The following is a 22,475-nucleotide window of genomic DNA, read 5'->3' on the forward strand; positions in this document are numbered from 1 at the left end:
CGGCCGCGCGTCCCGTTAGGACCCTGAGGCGGGTCCCAGCCGCCGCTGTGGTTCGTGGTAACCCCGGTATTAGTAGTTCCTGAACACCGCGTTTTTGCCGCCGCTTCTACCCGGGTTTAGGAGAGCAGGTACAGCCCCGGGAGTTGGGAGGGCGCCGGACGGTTCCAGAGCATCTCCGACTGGCCCTCAGACGATGGCCTGCTCCTGGCAGGTGGGTGCGGTGCCGTCGCGGGGCCTCGGATGGAATGGGGACTGCCCCATGAGAGCCCCTGGATTTGCTCCCATCTTACCCGCGGCCTGACCTTGGGGGCGGCCTCTAAAGACCCAGGTTAGTGGGACTCAGGTTACAGGTCAGTCTGCTCCTGGGAGATGGGCTCGGTGCGATCAGTGTGCTGGGATGGCTGCAGCAGCAGCGGGAAATTGTTGCAACCCCCGCGCTCTCACAGGGCAGCCCCAATCCCGCCATCGCATCTGCCGCCTTTCCCTGACAGCACAGCACCCGCCTTCCAGGCTAGTTTCCCAAACTAGATTCCCACCAGCAGTGTAAGAGGGTACCCTTCACTCTACAGCCTCTCTAGCATTTATCATTCATGAACTTCTGAGCGATGGCCATTCTGACTGATGGGAGCTGATACTTCATTATAGTTTTGATTTGAATTTCTCAGTTTATTAGTGATATCGAGCATTCTTTCATGTGCCTATTGGCCATTTGTGTCTTCATTGGAGAAATGCTTCTTTAGGTCTTCTGCCTATTTTAAGATTGAGTTGTTTGTTTTTTTTGTTATTAAGTTGTATGAGCTGTTTATATATTCTGAAAATTAAGCCTCTGTTAGTCGTATCATTTGCAAATATTTTCTCCCATTCATAGGTTGTTGTTTCCTTTTGTTTTACTTATGGTTGTCTTTGCTGTGAAGAAATTTATGAGTTTAATTACGTCCCTTTTGTTTATTTTTTTCTCTTATTTCCATTGCCTGGGTAGATTACCCTAGGAGAATGTTGCTAAGATTTATGTCAGATAATGTTTTGCCTATGTTTTCTTTTAGGAGATTTATCATGTCTTGTCCATCTGCATCTTAAGTCTGTACTCAACATCTGTGCTTCAGTTTTGAATTTTGAGCTTCTTAGAGAAAACCTACTCTTAGCTCATACGTCAGATTCAACATGTCTAAAGCTGATTTCATAATCTTTTTTCTTGCAGCGTCTCCACTTATTCAGTGGGATAATCATTCTTCCGGTCTTGAATACACAAAGGCTTGGAGTGGTCTTTGATTTATCTTTCTCTCACCACCCTCCACATTTTGTCAGCTTCTTGAACTGTATGTTGTTGGTTTCAAGTGTCTATTCTGATTGCTGATACTCTGATGAAGAGCTTTCATTCCTGATACATGAATTTTTCCTTCTGCTGAATTCTTGGATATTCTCTTCCCCCCTTTCAGTCAACCTAGAGTTTTGGTGCTCCAACATCTACAGTCAAGTCAAAGACTTAACACAACCAGATCTCAGCCAGGGAGTCTCGACCCTTCATCATTTTGGACTTACCTTATTTGTTCCAATCATTATGTAACTTAGCCTCCTAGGGTAACCTGTGCCTTCTTAAAAACCAGGAGTCACCAGCCTTTTCCTATCCAGTCCTCAGTTAAAACAGCTTAGAATTGCCCTGAGAACTAGTTGGAGCCCCATCCCCTTCATAGAGTCTTCCCTATTTATTCCAAATACTTCTAGCTCCTCTTTGTATTCCTGTACTGTTTATGATCAGTAGCCTGTAATCTTGGATTTGAGTACTGACTTGGTACCATTCCTGGGTGATTTCCAATGTGTCTCCTCACTTAGCTGGTAACTGGAGAAGACTCACTTGTTCAGCCTCCTTTATAACCCTCACCCTGCTTAGCATCGGGCAATAACAGGCATCCAGGCAGTGCTTGCCTTCTTTATTTATTCGCAGTGGTGGTGGTGTGGATTATAGCTAATAACTATTAATTCAGTGTTGCAGTTAAAAAAGAAAGCCAAGAAAATCCAAAAAACTTTATCTCCATGTTCAGTTTAGTGCTTTACCTCAATAGTTTTCTTAAGACTGTGTTTACATTCACATAGTGTTCAGTGCTTGTACAGTTCCCTGAGGCAAGCAGGTGAGATGTCATTATGTTTGACTTTCACGTTACATTTCATATTGGATATAATTGTGCAATGACAAAACCTTATTTTATAAGTAAACAGCCGGAAGCCCAGAGAGACTAAGAGCCTAACCCAGGGTCACCTGGTTAGTGTTTGGCACAGGCCAGGACCGCAGTTCACATCTTCCAGCTGATCCTCTTCCAGTGCCTTTTCATTCCACTGCTGGGAAATGTAGCCCCATCAGCCAAACGGCCAAGTCACATTGCTGCCCCTTTACCTGCCAGTGATGGCAGTGCTACAAAAAGTGGCAAAAGAAAGGTCAGAAATAGGAGTGATAAAAGACATGGAAGTGCTGGAAATGAATCCTCAACCTCCTCCTCCCTACTTGAGCGCCTCACAAGTGTCCCACTCTGACAGTGCTGTTCATTGTTTATAACATAGCCTTAAAATCAGACTGATCTTTTATAGGACATGCTTTTATCCTGGTCCCTTTCCTGCTAGTAGTCACCGTCATGGGCAGAAAGTGCCTGGCTGTGCTCTGTATGTCACGTAGGTAGGAGGGAAAGTGGGAGAGGGAGTTGGTTGAACTGAAGCCGAGCTTTTTACAGCTCTGTTGTTCTAGGACCAGAGCAGTTCCACTCTTGCTTTCATCACCTCTCCACCTCCGAGTCCCAGCCACCCATTCCTGCCTGCTTCCCCACATGCCACGTCCTGGGGGAGGACAGAGTGGTGGGCAATGCCCCCTCCGCCCTCTGCTCTGGGAGGTGCAGGAGTCTGCTTTAACTTTTGAGCTGTTTTGGTAATTGGGCTTTTCCAGCTTTTCTAGACATCTCCTTTCCAGCTCTGAGAAATTGGAGATGTAACTTAACCATACATGGACTATACTAATGTATTCAGTGACATTAGTGTCATGTTGTCTGTAATTGTGTTCTGTGACTGGATAGGAGGTTTTTTTATCTCACAGGATGCTTCACATCCAATTCTAAAGGCCTAGAGGCTGCAGGTGTAATCCAAGTCCTTACATGTCTGTAAGGTAGACATGAACATTATTTGATAATATGACCATATGTTCATCGATTACGGTTAGTCCACCAGCTCTGTATCTAATGAAAGTTTAAATACCAAACTCTTGAAGAAAATTTGCGGGCCATGTCTTTTTGCCTGTAAGTAGTTGCAAAAACTGAAATCACAACTCTACCACAAGCCACAGTGTTTCCCAGTAGAGAAAGCCCCCTAATTTTACAACCTCTAAGTAATGCAGTGGTTCTTTAAGTGAGATGAGGGATGCCAGAGTATTTTTTGTGACACTAGAGTGGCATGACAAGTATTCTGGGACTGGTTACAGTTGAATCTCTACTTCCTATATCCTGGACTGATTACAGAGGCAATGTTAGTGCAGTAACCATCTTGTGAATGCAAGTGTAGCTAGGAAGACAACAGAGAAAATAGAAGGGATATAAAGTAATGGAGGGACTTCATAGCAGTACAAATGGTGACTTTGACACCACCAGCTGCTGATGTGAACTTGGCAAGAATTTGTGAGAAGTGGTGGGTGTCACTGCAAGCAGGAGAGTCCTGCAGCTTTTGGGGTGAACAGGCAAAGGGGAGAGCAGATATGGTGGCTATCCAGGGGCTATTTTTGTCCTGAATGTGAAAATGTCCAGTCCCCTGTTCAATTTTGCAGCCACAACTTCACATGTCTCAGGGCATTATTTCCACCAGAATACCATAAAAATATAAACAACTTCTGTTTCCCAAAGTGTTTGTTCTCGATCTGAGATGATTGTCCTGTGGTGGTAGGTAAGTGGGCGATGGGGCCTATTACATCACCCCCTTTCACTAGAAGTCTACCTCGCTGCTTTTCACCCTACTCCTAGAGGTGCTGTCATTCTGTTACACCTAGGCCTGTAAGACGGGTTTGCCTGAATCCTCACGTGAAAAGGTATGGTTATGTGCAGTTTTAAAAAATTGCTTGGGTCATGTGGTCCTTTGTTCCTTCCATTGGAAATCACTATTCCAGAGCAAATAGTATGCATCTATACAAACTATATTGTTTGTAAGATGTCTTCAGAGGTTTTGCAGTAGGTTTAAATATTTGCTTGGTGATGGTATCTTGATTGATTGAAGGAGGCAACCCTCACTAGAGGCATTGTGTGCTTTCTGTCTGAGAGTTCCTTTACTGGCAGCAGAGTGTTCGTAGGCAGAGTTAGAAAGTTACCTGGTCTGAGAAGCCGAATTTGCCCGCAGCTGGGAATTGGCGGAAGAGTCTGTTATGGAAGGAAAGCTTTAGGATTATCTGGTAGCAGAGTTCTGGGATCCAAACCCTGGGAAACCTCAACTTTTGTAGATTATGTTCTGTAACAATAGGCTATAGGATAATTTTTACACTTGTTATAGGATGTAGAGTTGGGGAAAGGCTTAAAAGTGAAAGAAACTTAAAAGAGAATCTCCGAATATTTTAAAGAAGACAGTTCTCAGAATGAGAGCTTTTCTGGAAAAGACTAGCTCTTCACTTCACAGGGGAAGCAGGGAGCAGGTGTAACTGCACTTACGGTAACTTAAAATTTAAACCTTACCCTCCCACTTAGCTGTTTCCTGGTGTAGGTTCATCTCCCACATCTGTAGTTTTAGACCTGATGTGTCATTTTCTGGTACTCCATTCTGCTTCTTAGTGAGAGACTGACCCAAAGTCACATAGCAATTCAAAAATTGCGCAAAGGTCTTTATTGTTAAAAATGTAGACCTGTGGCAGGGTGCTGCATTTGCAATTGACTTTCAGTACAGAGAACACTGAAAAGAATGCAGTGTTATTTCTTTTTTTATTCCTTTAAGCCTTTGAATAGAAGGTTTTCTTTGCAGAGTGTCTGGAGTACATCAGAACAAGCAGGAACTAAAATAGCTTTAAGAAAGCTCCAGTATAGACGTTGCTTATAGTGTGGTATCTGTCTTATGTGAATTCTTTACAGCAGGAAGTTGTAACTCTCAATTTCTTAAGCAAATATAAACATTCTTGACTCCTATTGACATTCTTTGTGGGGTGAAGCTGCTTTTGCTTCCAATCTGAGCATTGAAAGGCCTTCTATGATACTTCTACCAGTCCTCAGTATTTTATTTTCCCTCTGTTGTGAACTTGTTTTTAAATTTGAAGCAGATATAAATATCATTAACTTGCTACATATGTAGATATTCAGTGTTACATAGTCAGAAAGTTTGTGTACATCACACGTATCTACATAATTCCCCCCTTTTCAACTGTGTTCCTTATGAAAGGATGGTGGGAAATGGCGTTATGGGGATATGTCTTACAGTACACAGTGTTTCCCCTGTTCCCTCTACCATATCTGGATATTCTTTCATCTTTCAGCTTCTAGACTTACTTGCTCTTTTTCTTAAAGCCAGGTGTATCTCATCCCCCTGCGCACACACACATGTGTACACACACACACATTCTTCCGTAGGGAGTAGCGTGCACCATCTAATTCTCCCACTCCAGCTCTGGACCCACCCACTGGAGGCAATGTCTTGCACGAATTCATTTGTAAGTTGCTTTTTAAAACTCGAGTGGTCAGGAAATAGGACTGATATCCACACCTAGTAGGCAGGCCCTCAAGGACAACTTCCATGGTTAATGCCAGGTTATCTTAATGTTTGACTACCTCGGTTTCATGTCTTCCTGTGCCACCTGTGTGACCCATGATTCCCACATTTCTGTCTCCTGCTAGAATTTTTCTCTCCAACTCTGGACTCTTACAATCTTCTACTGATTTGACATCTTCAATTGAAGCTCTGATATCTTAAAAGCAACATGTGTAAAAACTGAGCTCTTTGTTCTCCTCCCCCCCAAACTGGTTCTTCCTGCAACCTCCCCCATTCAGTTAGTGGAAACTTAATCCATCCAGCTGCTTGGGTTAAAAAACTTGGAGTTATTCTGACTTTCACTGACATACCACATGAATTCTGTCAATAGATCTGGTTTAACACTGCCTTTAAACCATATCCAGAACCCAGCCACTTCTCACCATGGCTCCTGCCTCCACTGCTGCTTCCCTGCCCTGAGCCACTGTCCTCTCCTCCTGCACAGCCCTTTTCAGAGGCTTCCCACCTTTCATCTCTGACCCGTTTCGACTATTCTCACCCGGCAGTCAAGTGAGCCTCGAAAACCTAAGTGAGATTGTGTCGTCCTTCTGCAGTGCCTCCCCATTTCACTCTGGGTAAAAGCCACAGTCCTTACAATGTCCTCCAAGGCCATACAGGACCTGCACTGACCCTTCACCGCAGCTCCAGCCGTGCCCCCATTCTGGAACATGCGAGGTGCGCGCTGCCCTTGGTGATGGTTATTCCGTCCACCTGGGACTTCTCACCTCCAAGTCTTAGTTCTAACCTCAGTCCTCAGTGTGGCCTGCTCTGGTATTTAATACAACATCACCCACATCCCATACCCTCAACTCTCTTTACCTTGCCCTTTTTTGATTTTTCCATGGTTCCTCTTTCCTAACATGCCACCTTCTCTGCTGCTCTGTTGTGTGAATTGTCATCTCCACCCCCATCCCAGCTAGACTCCAACCAAGCTCCGTGAGGACAGGAATTTTGTTTTGTTTATTGATCTATTCCAAGTGCCTAGACTAGTCCTGGGTACATAGTAGGCAGTCAAAAATTATTTGCTGAATAAATTTAAAGACTATTTTAAAAATGAATCATCCTTTCAGGAACGGGTGAGGATAGGAAGCTGCATGAAGGAAAATGGTGCAGTAAATAATGATATTTGCCTGCTGTTCTTTGTGTGATATATATATGTGTTTTAGTCTTAATTTGGTATCCCAGTTTCTTAATTTAATAGCTGTATTAAGGTGTAATTTACAGGCCATAAAATTCACACATTATAATTGTACAAGTCAGCCATTTTATCTATTTCTAGATTTGTGCAACTTTGTCCTCATAAAGTCCCCTTGTGTCCGTCCATATGCAGTTTGCCCTCCCCTCAGTGGCACCCTGATTTTATTTCTTTTTTTTTTTTTGGCAATCACATCTCAAACGGATAATTTACACAGCAGTACTAATATAGCTTTGCACTTTTTGAAATGACACACTTAAATATGAAATTAGCTGTCATTGCTGAATGTAGGTAGCAGTATCCGACATTGGTGAGAAGAATGGACTTGAGTGTCAGACTGGCTGCAGTCTTACTCAGCTCCACCATTTACCAAGTTACCCAAATTATTTTCTGCCTCAAGCTCTTTATCTGTTATATGGGGGTAATAATAGCAGCTTACAGAGTTGTTGTGAGGATTAAGCAAACAGGGAAACAAAATTTAGTATAGTGGCCTGCTTATGTTATTATCTAAGAACTAGCCTTGCAGGTAGAGGGCAAAATTCAAATCAGTTTCTAAAGTATATGTAAAATATAATCCAGTTCCTGCCTGGTTTGTAAACACGTATGCCTACTGAAGAATTTAAAAGCAGGCTAATTTCCAACAGAAAAGATCATTTCTCAGCATTTCTTTCAAAGATAGCTGCAAAATCACTTTTACTAAATGTTCCATGCCCAACTCTTACAGAAATTTGACACCAGGGACGTAATTATCTACATTTTTCTTAAAATGATGCTGACCATCAGGAAGTGTTCTCAATTATATTTTAGCCTTTATGTTGAGAAATACTGTGAGACTTCTTCTAAATTAATGGGTGGGGGCATTCATTGTAGCTCTTGTAGCCTGATAAGCCTGCACTAAATTATCTTTTTTTAACTTTTAATTAAAGTAATAAATTAATTTTTTGCTGGGGGGTGGTAATTAGGTTTTTATTTATTTATTTTATTTTTAGAAGAAGTACTGGGGATTGAACCCAGGCCCTTGTGCATGCTAAGAACATGATCATCCACTTGAGCTATACCCTCCCCCCTAAATTATCTTAAATAAGGTCTTTTTCTCTGTTTTGTTACTTTATGTAAAGATGCACAAAGCAGGGTCATCAGACGCCTCTCAATCACGAAGATGGTAATAGTGAAAAACATTGCGCAGTGACAGTGAATCCTTGGCATATGAAGAAAGATTGTAAAGTCCTGAATGAATTAAGAAGGTATTGTTATATTAACATACATGTAAGCATGGCTCTCTTACCTTTATTTTTCACTTTATAATGAAGATAATACCCACCCGTCAAGGTTGCTTTGTTTGATAGAGGGCATATCTAAACCCTTTTCTGCAAGTTTTTTAAATACGAAAGAGCAGTTAATTTATCAGAAGTGTGAATTGTGTAATCTGGTCTGTCTAGTATGGTAGCCACGAGCCACATGTGGCTATTGTGAATTAAGATGTTCTATAAGTGGAAAATATATAATAGATTTTCAAGACTTCGTACAACAAAAATAATGTAAAATATTCTTAATAAGTTTTAAAAGTGTCAATCACACTTTTGAAATGATAGTGTATTGGATATTTTGGGATAAATGTAATTATTACTGGAATTAATTTCACTTGTTCCTTTTTATTTTCTAAATGGAATTACTGGAAAATTGTGACTTGCACTATGTTTCTATTGACAGTGCTGGTTTCTAACTTATTGCAAATAATATGAAAAGGAAACTTTGATTAAAAATTTTGTAATTGAGTAGTTGATTTACATCATATTAGTTTCAGGTGTACAAAATAGAGGCTCAACATTTTCGTAGATTATATTCCATTTAAAGTCACCATAAAATAATGGCTATATTTCCCTGTGCTGTATGATACAGCCCTGTAACCTATCCATTTTATATGTAGTACTTTTTACCTCTCAATCCCCTAACGCCTTCCTGCCTCCCCTCTTCTCCTTCTCCCCATTGGTAACCACCAGTCTGTTCTGTGTACCTGTGAGACTATTTCTGTTTTATTATAGTCATTAATTTGTTTTATTTTTTAGATATACATATAAGTTAATATATAGAATATTTGTTTATCTTTCTCTGACTTATTTCACTTAGCATAATACCCTGTAGGTCCATCCATGTTATTGAATATGGCATTATTTTATTTTTTAATGGCTGAACAGTATTCCATTTGTGTGTGTGTTCATGGTATATATGTGTGTGTATATATATGTATACATGTATATATACATATATATATATATATATAATATACCACAACTTCTTTATCCAGTCATCTGTCAGTGAACATTTGGGTTGTTTCAGTGTCTTGGCTATTTTAAATAGTGCTGCTGTGAACATTGGGGTGCATGTGTCTTTTTGAATTAAATTTTTCTCCAAACATATACCCATGAATGGGATTGCTGGATCACACGGAAGTCTATTTTCATTTTTTTATGGAACCTCTTTTCTGTCCTCCATAGAGGCTGCACCAATTTACATTCCCACCAACCGAGTAGGAGGGTTCCTTTTTCTTTTAAAAGGTAAAAAATTCTCTACATTTACATACTTTCCTTTCAGTTTAGGACACAGTTTGGCAAAAACCAGATAGAATTTAATAGGAGTAAATACAGTATTTATTTTGAATGTCCATGCATTATGGATAGATATGTTATTGATGAGTTGGTTCCCTATTTTTGTAGGTGCAGATGTTTTTATAGCTTCACAGACATTTCAGTCTTGCAGAGAGGAAAATTTCTTTTTATTTTGCTGAACTTGTCCGGGTGTCTTTATCAGACTTGGTCCAGGCCTGCAGAGGTGAATACACATCCAAACCTGAACCATTTGAATGTCTGCAAGATTTTAAGAGTCTAGAATATCAGATCTGGACTGTAACTCTGGTAAATGACATCAGTGACTGGACTCAAGAAAACTCCATTTGAGGACAAAACCTTTCATAAGCCAAAAAGGCTTTGAAATTGTGGCAAAGCCAGAGACTTTTGTGCGCCACTTATGGCCACAAACCCATGAGGAAAACCACAGGCCTTCTGGAGTGCCAAGGGAATTCCATGTGAGGAGTCCAGCACTCACAGGAATCCAACAAGTCCCTGTCTGCCAGAGCACCTTCATTGCTACTGTGCTGTTTTGAGTAAATGTCTTTTCATCAGGTTCAAATTGGTTTGTTGTTATTTTTTTGCATTAAAAAAAAACTTCTTTTCCCTGGTGAAAGTAAAAGCCTAACATTTTCTGATTTCTTTTGACAGAGAAAATATGAGCCTGTGGATCTAAACTCATCTGTGATGGTCTGCAGCTGGGAGCAACCGGATCAGTGTCAGTCCCCTTGCAGCCATTGGCTGGGAGCCTGCATGTTCCTTGGAATGGTATTTGAAACATGTCACACTAGCCGTGCCTTCGCTGTGGGCTGGGAGGCGAGTCACTCAGAATCTGCATTATGGAATGTATGTTTCAGATCTACAGTTAGGAGATCTTTTTTAATAGCCAGAGAATATAGTCATAAATATATCTATTAATGTATTTGTGCAAGAAACTTTTTAAAGATTTTTTTATTATAAAAAGTTACCCCCCAAAATTGAAAATGAAAGAACAGTGGAATTAAAAATCATCTGTACCTTAATTATACATAAAGAATCATAAAATCCTTCTAAACTTTTTTTTGTTCAAATGTAGATATTTTTCCCATCCAAAAAGGAAAATTATTATTTCACATTTTTTTCTTTCTCCTTTTATTATATATTCCATATCAATAAATATAAATCTTTTAAATCCCTTTTAATTGCTGTTTAACACTATATTGAACAGATATGTAAATAGTTCTAGGTTTCAGAAATTTAAAAAATTGTCATTACAATACCACTGCAAAGAATATTTTGGTGTTTCTATTTTTAGTTACTAATTTGGACTAAAAATTAACAAGTTTGCTTTTCTTCATCTAAAACATTGGTTATTTTATGAAGGAACTGTAAGGATTTTAAATAACTTTTCAGTAATTTCAACAAAGAAATTATCTTTAAGGCAAAAATGTATGATGGATTGCAAATCTATTTTTATTATATCTTCACTTTTACCAGTGTGACATATGTGTGTGTTTGCACAAGTGCTTTAACTACCAGCAACGTAAGAAAAATCTGTGTACTAAAAATGTGAAAATACTTTCCCGGTTTGTGTTTTCATTCTCCCAATATAGGTTTTGGATGACAAGCTTGTATTTGCAAAAGTACATCCCCTGTGGGAGGTGTTCTGTACATAAGCTGAGATACTGCACATAATATTGCCTCTGAAGCCCAATGATCTGAAAACCCGGTCCTCAGCCTTTGATAACTTCAGATGTTTTATGAAAGTCCTCCAAATGGATGAAAGTATCAACAACCGGAACAAGAGCTTTTCTTTGCCCTATTTGAGAAGAGCTCCGTCAATGACTTTTATATTCAGCATAGAGATACATTCTCCAATCCAACCACCAGAAACCGCATTGTAAGTCTAAACCGAGTTTAGCTGCTGTCTTGGGGGTGATTTAGAACCTGCTGTTGAATTATCAGTGATTTGGTTTGGTTGGTTTGATTTGGTTTTTAAAAGCTGCCCATAAAAAGGAAAAAAGAGAAAGAAAAGAAATATGCCTACAGATTCCTGTTAGGATAGTAAACAGTGGCTGGTTAGTTACCTTGTATAAACCACAAGCTCTCTTAGAATATTTTTAGGTTTGCTTCATCCTTTCTCAGATCAAGTATCAAGTAAGAGACAGTGTTAAAAAAAATTCAGGATTAACAGGTTTGTGAGCTCCAGGATTTGCAAGGCAGCTTTCCCTCCCCATGGTGTAAGTCAAATGGCAGAATTGAAATAAAGCACCTCATGTATCCTCCGGTGTTAAGAGGAAAAGGCTAATCTTCTTGACCTTGTTTCTTCCTGGGTAAAATGAAGATAATATATCAGGAGGCGACAAGCTCATTTAAGGCAGGAAGCATGTTGTCTTGTTCACTGCTGAATCTCAGGCACCGGGAAGGCTGAGTTTAACGAGCGAATGAATGAACTGTACTTCCCCCACAGTTACCATGTGGGACAGTGAGGATTAGAACCTAAGAGCATAGACTCTAGAGGGGAGGGCACAGCTCAAGTGATGGGGCGCATGCTTAGCAAGCATAAGGTCCTGGGTTCAGCCCCCATCACGTCCTCTAAAATAGACATATAACCCTAATTACCTCCCCACCCCCCACCAGAATTACCTTATTATCTCCCCACCACCAAAAAAAAAAAAAGAGAAGTGGCCAAGAGCGTAGACTCAAGCTGGAACACCTGTGTTGGTTTCCCCGCTGTCGACCTTGTAAATGTCATTTACCCTCTGTGTCTATCAAGTTCCTCACCAATAAAATGGGGATAATTGTAGTACCAACCTCGTAGAGATGCTATGGGGATTAATGAATCTGTGTCAGTGATACAACAGCCCTGGCTTATATTAAGTACTATGCATCTGTCAGCTCTTTTCATAATTTCTGACAGATGTTATTATCGACCAAAGACGTATTAGTTCTTTGAAAGGGAAACGCATGTTAGACCATTTCATTTATCACTTTCTGTAATTCAGGCTTTTCCCTCTGAAATACCATTTTCTGTCTGTGCACTAGAAAGCCACAAGGCTTTCCAAATTTCATCTGTCTGGGTTCTTGTCATGATGGCAATACTGCAGATTGCTGACATTTTTTAGGGACTCCGTCTGAGATGACAGCAACCCCTCAAATTTAGGAGCGCTTCTCTAACTGATAACATCTCGCTAGAAATGAAGTTTTTATAATGTAACAGCTTCAGACGCTTAATGATGCCATAAATGCAAGGATGTTATATCTAAGCTCTTTAAATAAATCCTGTCATTGAAATAAAGGAAATACTATATTATAGCCCTCTATGACTTTGTTATCTTTGCTATCTGTTTATCTGACTCTCTAAGACCAAAGAAAGCAAATACTAAGATTGATCATTACTACTGTGTGGTACACGTATATATGGATGAAGATAATATTGAAATGCACTGTTTAAGATATTAAAATGGACACTAAACAGCTTCTTGATGCACATGCATGAACAGAACAGGGAGCTGGGTGCAGGGAGCAGACACTGAGCTTCCTGGATTAGAGACCCAGCTTAGCAGTCCAGCCCAGCAGTCCACATGTTTCATATTTATGTTCCAGCATAATTAGCAGTGAGAGTCTTAAATGAACTTTGGGGACACTTGCAAACAGCTGTCATGATTACTAATGCGGGACACCAGGATTCTACAGTGTTTAGTTGGCATCTGTGCATAACCAGTTCTTTTCCACTAAAGCTTCTTGTAATTGCTGGTCCCACATCCAGGCTGAGGAATCATCTCATGTGGTGTTTGGGAGGGAGGTAAGTGGAGTCAGGACCCATGTTAAGGCTGGGTGGGTAATAATCTGGTGCTAGTACAAGAGAAAGGAAAGTAGGTCAGGTGGGAAGGAGAATGACTGGATTTAAACTTTGTTTCTTGAGTAAGCTAAATATATAACATCATGTCAAGTTACTTTGTTGTTTATATTCCATGTGCTGTCACCGAATAACTACTGAATTGTGGGGACAAAAATGCCTGGGTTTTAGAATTGACCCTGCTCCTAACCTGCCAGAGTCCAGGTTCCTCTGGGTGCCCAAAGAGGGGGCTGGACCATCAGGTGTCCCTCCACTGCAGCAGTTTGGGCACTTGGGTGGCCTAGATTTTTGCTGTGGAAGACTAGCCCGGTTGTAGTACATTAAGCATCTGCAAGACTCTCACCAGGTACCCACGGTGGTCCCAGGACTGTGACATCCAAGCGTTCCTTTCCAATCACGTTTGCAAATGACCCTCAAGGGGTTAATATTAATCCTGGGTGAGAATTATGAAAAATTATATGGTACCGCCATCCCTCCTGGCAAGTGAGGGCCCCTTATTTACAAATGACCACGAAGTGTTAGAACCAAATTTTATCAACAGAACATGTGAGCATTTTGTGACAGTGACACTCACCTGTTTGCTTCTGATTCCCAGTGCCACTTCAGCCTCCGTCAGAGGACGTCAGCTGCCCCAGCGATCAGGGCCTTCTGTACAGGGAATGGGCTCCTCCTCGAAGCACAGACAAGCAGCAGCCCTTAGGTCTCATCAGGTGAGCTGTTGTGGAGAGCACTCCAGTGGGAAGGGCTCAGGGTTGTCCTCATGGCATGTGAGTGTGACAGTCCTCCAAGAGTGTTAACAACCAGGAAGCTCACAGGAGCTCTGAGCTTCGTTGCCCCAAGTTTTTACTGCAGGCTTTATTTCAAAGCCATGATTTATTGGGTCATTACCTACATGGCTAACCCAAACCCTAACTGTAAGTCAAACCTTTCCTTAGCCCTAAACTTTGAGCCCCTTCCTCTCCTGGTGGCCACTCACTTGTCACAAAGCTTAAAGCCCCACTCTTCTAATCACATGGTTGGTGTCTCTGGCTGGCCACTCCCCATCCTGAGTCATCTCATGAACACAAGCCATCCAAGGTTCCACCATGAATAGCAAAGACACTCCTATCTTGGGAAATTTCGAGGCTTTAGCGGTTGCTGCCTAGGAACTGGGAAAAAAGACCTACCAAATTCTTCATTAAATAGGAGTAAATGTTATATTTCATTTAAATTATAAAATAAGAGAGAAATTCTCACTGCTTTTCTGTATCTGCTGTTCGACACCGTTTCACTACACCACGTGATTGTAATGTCGCTCTCAGCATGTGTCTTCTCAGAGCACCAGTGCCGGCTGCTCCCCGGGAGCTTATGCTGTTTGGGCAAGGCTGCTGGGGGGATGGAGGCCAAGGACAACCGAGAAAACAAAAATAATCGGGCAAATAAGGAAACAATGTCAGATTGAAATGAAGAAATAACACAGTGTTGAGATGGGAGACTTGGGGGGAAGTGAGTTAAGAAAGCTATCTTTGAGTAGGTTACATGTGAGCTGAGATGGCGATAAGGCGGCTGGAATTTGAAGATCTGGGAAAAGTCACCCATGGAATAGAGGCAGCTTGTCCATTGGCCCTGAGGCACAAATGTGCTCAGCAGGTTTGAGGAGATACTGGAGCCAGCGCTGGTGAGAGTGATGAGACGCGAGGTTTAGAAGGGCATCAGGAGCGCGGAAAGGAGTGTAGACTCTAAGCGCACTGAGAAGCAATCATGATAGCTTAAGCACTAAAGTAATTTTCTCTCACTCACATTTTGCAAAGATAATGTGGAGAATGTATGGCAGGGACCCAGGAAGCAGGGATGCCAGGTAGGAGGCTCTTGGATTGGGCCAGATGAGAGATGGTGGGAGCCAATGAGGAATGCGTTTGGGGAGTGGGGCTGACAGGATTCAGTTATGGGCTGGCTGTGGATGGTTAGGAGAAGAGGAGGGTCAAGGTAGCCCCAGGTCAGTCTGGAGCCAGGTGTCTGTTCTTTCTTTTCTCAGTGCCCCATGCAGTTGCCCACCTACTTGGGCAAACCTCTTAACCTTCAAAGTGAGGGTTTAAAAACACTGAAGTCTATTTGTTGTTTCACATTTTATGGAAAGATTCAAACATGTACAGAAATAGAGAGAACAGTACAGCCAGCCTGCCTGTATCAGTCACCCAGCTCCAGAATTATAAACTCAGAGTCACTGTTGTTGCATCTTTCATCTCCATCTCCTCCCTTTCCCCACTACGGGGTCATTTTGAAGACAATCCTACATAGCTTAACCTTTCATTAGTGAAATGACAAGGTCTCTTTCAAATAAAATTGGAATATTCCTTTTTTTTAGGGTTACAAAATAATTCCCTGCTTGTCACAAGAATACACTTTTAAGTAGTTTTGGGGTTGAAATCAAGATCCAGACAAGATTCAGGCATTGCAGCTAGCATATCTCTCAAGTGCGTTCTAATCTATAATTTTCCTGTTTCTCATTTTCCTTGAAATTGCTGAGGGGTTTCTCTGTTTCCTGTTTGGCTGATTTCATTCTCCCCTATGGTGTTAGACTTGTTTCTCCATCCTATGTATTGGCTTTAGCTAAGTGATTTAATCCTCCCCTAAAAGCTTGGTCTGATTGAGGTTCAGCTTTATGCAAAAATATTTGTTATGTGAAGTTTTGTACTCCTGTCATAAGGTACATAATATTACAGTTGACTCTCTTTTTTGTGATGACAGCAGCCAAAAATGATTGTCACCCAGGATCATTATTTCATAAGGAATTTTATTTCATGTGGTCATACTCTAATTTCCTCCCTCAATTATCAGCAGGATCAGTCACGAAGAGGCACTTTCTCCTTAACCCGGGTTATCCTTTAGAACACAGTTTTAAAGGAGGATATTTGTTAATATGTAAATATTTAAAATTGATAATTTTTTTTCTTTTTAATTTTTTTTTCTAATGGAGGTACTGAAGATTGAATCTAGGACCTTATGCATGCTGAGCACACACTCTGCCACTGAGTGTACCCAATCCCCCTTGAGATTCATATTTATATGATATCTTCCTTCTGTTATTTTTGTTTTATGTTATACAGAATTTGAAGGCAGGGCAATGGGTTTGACCGCTCTTTAATCATTCTTTATGGGCTTTTGGGGTTTGTGTGTGTGTTTGTGTTTGTAAAGAAAACAATTTTCCCACTATTTTAAGTATGTATTGCTAAGGCAATTATGTTGATCTTTTCCCTGCTCCTGGTCCATGTATTCCCTTGTTACTTCCCACTAGTGGCCCCTTGAGCTCTGTGACAAGACTAGCATGTCGTTAATCCATGTGGAAGGAGATCTGAAGAGATTTATTCAAGGAGATGAAATTTGTAGACAATGTATTGGAAAGTATTGTGAAAGTTGTTCGTTAAGAGAAGGTCTGAGGTTGAATTGTTAAGTGCACAGAAATCTAAGCTATGAACCACCAAGACAATTATTAACTCCAGGAAAACAAAGTAGGGAAGAAAAGGTAAGACTAGCACAAATTGCTACAGCTTTGAATAGTCTGTACAGAGTAATAATAATGTAAAGCAAGGATACTGAACTGATGAAAATTATAATGTAATTGTATGAAAAGGTTGGAAGAAAAAAGATTTGGGTATGTAGATGAGATGGGGTTTGAAAGAGATCTGAATCCTCATTTTCCAAAATAGAAAGTTAAATAGGTGATACATAAAGCTGAAAAAGTCAGTAGGCTGTGTTACAAGGATATTAGTCAGAGAAAGGGAGTAAGTATTCCAAGAGTCAGCAGTAGGAGCTGAACGTGGTTTTTTCTGGCCAGGAAATGGGGCAGTTGTTGGGAACTGCTCCTTTTTACAATCGGTGTTCGAGAACTGTTTGACTCTTTATTAAATGTATGGCATTACTTTGCTAAAAAGAAATCAAAGCTGAATTTTGAAAAATTTATGTTAAGAATTGGGGTGCTTTTGACAGAGAGAGATAACAATCAGCAAAACTACATTTGAAGGGATCCTCATTATTCCTTGCTTTTCAGCAAGGACTAGGAGGCAGACAACTGTTTAAGGTTCAAAAATTCTGTCTGACCTTCCTGCCGACTTGTAACCTTTGGAAGTAATGAACTCCCCGTCACTGTAAATATCCAGGCAGAGGCTGCCTGACCAGCTCTGTAACTGTAGCAGGGTGTGTTTACCATTGGGCAGTTAGAGCAGGCAAATTCTAACATTCTTTCAGTTTTGAATTTGGCATTTTCAGGATGGATAGTTGATAAGAATGTATTACAAAAAGCTTAACAAGAAAGAGTCCAAGACATCTCAAACCCATTGCCAGGGTTTTCTCTGCCAGACACCATCCTGAGCCTGCCACCCGTGATCCAGGCCACAAAGCCCAGTCACATGAGAATGAACACACTTTGTCGCTCCTATCTGATTTGGCATCGGGCTCAGCCCTTTTCCCCATGGAATGGTCCACGCCCATGTCTCTGATGATGGAGCTGGTCTCACAGCAGCCCTGTGAGTGCTGGTCCAGCCCAAGGGATTCCTGCGTGAAGTTTTCCAGGATTCCAGGCTATTCTCAGAGCTGAGTCCCCCTTAGGCTAAGCCCACGGAACTCATCTCAGCTCCAGACTGAGCCGGAAGCCTCAGAGAGAACTCAGAGCTGAGGAAATCCACAGGTTTTACCCAGCACTGCCGAGTCAGCAGTGAGCCAGTTGAGGGAATTATCAGCAAAAGCAAGAAACACCTGAGCCGCCGTCTCATTGTTCCACCTCATCCCTAAACTCTCTGTGTCTGCCTGTCTGTGTCGGTCTCCCTTTTAGGATCAGCCTGGCACCACTTCATGCCCTGCCTCCTTTCTTCTAATCTTGCCTCCCTGGCCTGTTCCATCTACTCCAGATTAACTGAGAAGAGGTTTTAAAACCTAGGAACAAAAGACGTGCTAGATACAAAGAATACAGGGCAGTGCCTTCCTCAGTCACATCCCTCCTGCCCTCTCCCATTCCCACAATGAGTTTTATAAATATTTTGTCAGACAGACATTGCACTCCCAGTTGTTATCATTATCAGCCATTTCCTTATTATCTGTGGTTTACGATGCATTTGCTCCAGGGACTTTCCCGAGATAAGGCAGGAGCAGATGACTGAGCCAGTTGTTGATGTCCACTTGTGTCAAGCCTGTTAAGAATGATTTTGGGGGGGATTTGTTGAATGTGCCAGACTGTCCAGTGAGTGGTGATGATCCCCTGCATCTGCTCTGGAGTCAGCCTCGTCCCCTCCTTTGCTCTGTTCTCATTTATCTCTCTTCAGCAGGTGAGCCAGTGATCTGTATTTCTATGATACATAAAACACTTCTTATTTCACGGTAGAATTTGGGGGCTGCTATGAAAACGCATATGTTTTAAGAGTGAATTGAGTCGGAGGTTTAAACTTAAGGCCCCCTTGATTTAGAATCAGAAATTAATATGATGGAGGGACGTATAGCTCAGTGGTAGAGTGCATGTCTAGCATGCATGAGGTCCTGGGTTCAATCCCCAATGCCTCCATTTAAAAACAAATAAATAAACCTAATTATGCCCCCCAAAAAAGAAAAAATAAATTAACATGAGGATGAAGCTACAGAGTGATTATTTGTGTCTTCTGAAACTTCCTTCTGTCTTTCTGCAGGAAATTCTAAGGAGAGAAGTTCGGAATCTACTTTGCTTGGCTGGGCTATTACACTCAGATGCTCCTCCTGGCAGCAGTCGTGGGGGTGACTTGCTTTCTGTGTGGATATTTTAATCAAAATAGCTGTACATGTGGGTAACTTGTCTTTATTCCTTGTTACCGTGCTTACTTAACTTAGAATGACATTCTCCAGGAGCATCCATGTTGCTGCAAATGGCCCTATATTGTCAGTTTTTATGGCCGAGTAGTATTCCATTGTATAAATATACCACTTCTTTAGCCAGTCATCCGCTGATGGACATTTAGGCTGTATCCATGTCTTGGCTACTGTAAATAGTGCTGCTATGAATATTGGGATGCAGGTGTCATCCTGAAGTAGGGTTCCTTCAGGATACATGCCCAGGAGCAGGATTCCTGGGTCATATGGCAAGTCTATTCCTAGACATTTGAGGGAACTCAATACTGTTTCCACAGTGGCTGCACCAAACTGCATTCCCACCAGAAGTGTAGGAGGTTCCCCTTTCTCCACAGCCTCTCTAGCATTTGTGATTTGTGGATTTTTGAATGATGGCCATTATGACTGGTTTGAGGTGATACCTCATTGTAGTTTTGATTTGCATTTCTCTGATAATTAGTGACACTGAGCATTTTTTCATGTGCCCATTGATCATTTGTATGTCTTCCTTGGAGAATTGCTTGTTTAGGTCTTCTGCCCATTTTTGGTTTAGGTTATTTGGTTGTTTCTTATTAAGTCATTTGAGCTGCTTATATATTCTGGAGATCAAGTTTGTCAGTTTCATTTGCAAAAATATTCTCCCATTCTGTAGGTTGTCTTTTTTTTTTACTTATGGTGTCCTTTGCTGTGCAGAAGCTTGTAAGTTTCTTTAGGTCCCATTTGTTTATTCTTGCTTTTATTTCTATTGCTTGGGTAGACTGCCCTAAGGGAACATTTCTGAGATGTATGTCAGATATTTTGCCTGTATTTTCTTCTAGGAGGTTTATTGTATCTTGTCTTATGTTTATCTTGCTGAAGAGACTGTCTTTATTCCATTGTATATTCTTGCCTCCTTTGTCGAAGATTAGTTGACCAAAAGTTTGTGGGTTCATTTCTGGGCTCTCTATTCTGTTCCATTGGTCTATATGTATGTTTTTGTACCAATAGCATGCTGTCTTGATGACTGTAACTCTATAGTATTGTCTGAAGTCTGGGAGCGTTATTCCTCCAGGCTCTTTCTTTTTTTTCTTCAGTAATACCCTGGAATTTCTATGTCTTTGATGGTTCCATATAAATTTTATTGTGATTTGTTCTAGTTCTATGAAATATGTCTTGGGTAATTTTACAGGGATTGCATTAAATCTGTATATTGCCCTGGGCAGTGTGACCATTTTAACAATATTGATTCTTGCAATCCAAGAGCATGGGATACCTTTCCATTTTTTAAAGTCTTCTTCAATTACCTTCACCAATGGTTTATAGTTTTCTGTGTATAATTCTCTCACCTCTGTGGTTAGATTTATTCCTAGAAATTTTATTACTTTGGGTGCTATTCTAAAGTGTTTTATTTCTTTACTTCCTTTTTCTGTTGATTCATCATTAGTGTAAAGAAATGCAACTGATTTTTGAACATTAATCTTGTAACCTGCTACCTTGCTAAATACTTCGATCAGCTCTAGTAGTTTTGGTGTGGACCTTTTAGGGTTTTCTATATATAGTGTCGTGTCATCTGCATGTAGTGACACTTTTACCTCTTCTTTTCCAATTTAGACCCCTTTTACTTCTCTTACTTGCCTGATTGCTATGGTCAGGACTTCCAAGACTATGTTGAATAGGAGTGGTGATAGTGGCATCCTTGTCTTGTCCCAGAATTTAGTGAGAAGCTTTTGAGGTTTTCACCGTTTAGTGCTATGCTGGCTGTAGGTTTGTCTTATATAGCTTTCATGATGTTGAGTTATGTTCCCTCAATACCCACTTTGGTGAGAATTTTTATCATAAATGGGTGTTGAATTTTATCAAAAGCTTTTATGCATCTATTGAGATGATCATGTGGTTTTAGTACTTTCTCTTGTTGATGTGAAGTATTACATTGATTGATTTGCATATGTTGAACCACCTTTGTGTCCCTGAGATGAACCCAATTTGAGCATGTTGTATAATCTTTTTTATGTGCTGTAGAATTCTATTTGCTAGTATTTTGGTAAGGACTCTTTTGCATCTGTGTTCATCAGTGATATTGGTCTGTAATTCTCTTTTTTGGTGGTGTCTTTGCCTGGTTTTGGTATCAGGGTGTTTGTGGCTTCATAGAATGAGTTTGGGAATATTCCTTCTTTTCAATCTTCTGGAAGAGTTTGAGAAGGACTGGTATGAGTACTTCTTTTTATGTGTGGTACAATTCCCTGGTGAAGCTGTCCAGTTCTGGATTTTATTTGTAGGGATTTTTTTTTATTGTTAATTCGATTTCATTCCTAGTGATCGGTTTGTTCAAGTGGTCAGTTTCTTCTTGATTCAGTTTTAGTGGACTGTGTGTTTCCAGAAACTTGTCCATCTCCTCTAGGTTATCCCTTTTTTTATGTAGTTTTTCATGATATTCTCATATGATATTCTATATTTCTATGTTATTTGTTGTAATTTCTCCATTTTCCTTTCTTATTTTGCAAATTTGTGCTCTCTCTTTTTTCTTCTTTGTGAGTTTGGCCAGAGGTTCTCGATTTTATTTACTCTTTCAAAAAATTGCTTTTGGTTTGATTGATTATTTTCTCTATTTCTTTTAATCTCTATTTTATTTATTTCCTCCCAGATCTTAATTATTTGCTTCCTTCTGCTGACTTTTGGGTGTTTTTACTCTTCAGTTTCTAGTTCTTTTAACTGGTGGGTTAGATTGTTTTTTTTGATATTGTTCTTCTTTTTTGAGGAAGGCCTGTATCACTCTAAACTTTCCTCTTAGCACTGCTTTTGCTTTGTCCCATAAGTTTTTTGTGGATTTTTTCATTTTCATTTGTCTCAAGGTATTCCTTACTTTCATCTTTGATTTCATCATTGACCCATTTTTTTTTAATAGCATGTTGTATAATCTCTATGCTTTCCTTTTTTCATGCTTTGTTTTTCTGAATTTGATTTCTAGTTTCAATGGCATTGTGGTCAGTAAGGATGCTTGAGATAATTTCTATCTTCTTAAACTTTTTGAGGCTTCTTTTGTGACCAAGTACATGATGAATCCTAGAAAATGTTCCACGCACACTTGAAAAGAATATATATCCTATTTTGGGGGGTTGTAATGCTCTGAAAATATCCACTAAATCTAATTTTTCTATTGTATCATTTAATTTCTCTGTTGCCGTATTTATTTTTTGTGTGGAAGATCTGTCTAGTGATGTTAATGTGGTGTTAAAACTTCTGACAATGATTGTATTCCCATCAATAT

At 40.4% G+C, this 22,475-nt stretch overlaps 1 long non-coding RNA gene across 1 annotated transcript in view; it reads left to right on the forward strand.

Moving 5' to 3' along the window:
• The first annotated feature begins 11,222 nt into the window (after nucleotides 1-11,222).
• The window catches only part of LOC140699637 (uncharacterized), a 28,585-nt gene continuing 17,332 nt past the window's right edge, over nucleotides 11,223-22,475 (forward strand). The window contains exons 1-3 of the long non-coding RNA XR_012077876.1: nucleotides 11,223-11,446; nucleotides 14,001-14,115; nucleotides 19,057-19,187. This is a non-coding gene — a long non-coding RNA (uncharacterized lncRNA). The remainder of the gene's footprint in view (nucleotides 11,447-14,000; nucleotides 14,116-19,056; nucleotides 19,188-22,475) is intronic.

Source organism: Vicugna pacos, chromosome 11 (assembly GCF_048564905.1).
Source record: "Vicugna pacos chromosome 11, VicPac4, whole genome shotgun sequence".
NCBI lineage: Eukaryota > Metazoa > Chordata > Mammalia > Artiodactyla > Camelidae > Vicugna > Vicugna pacos.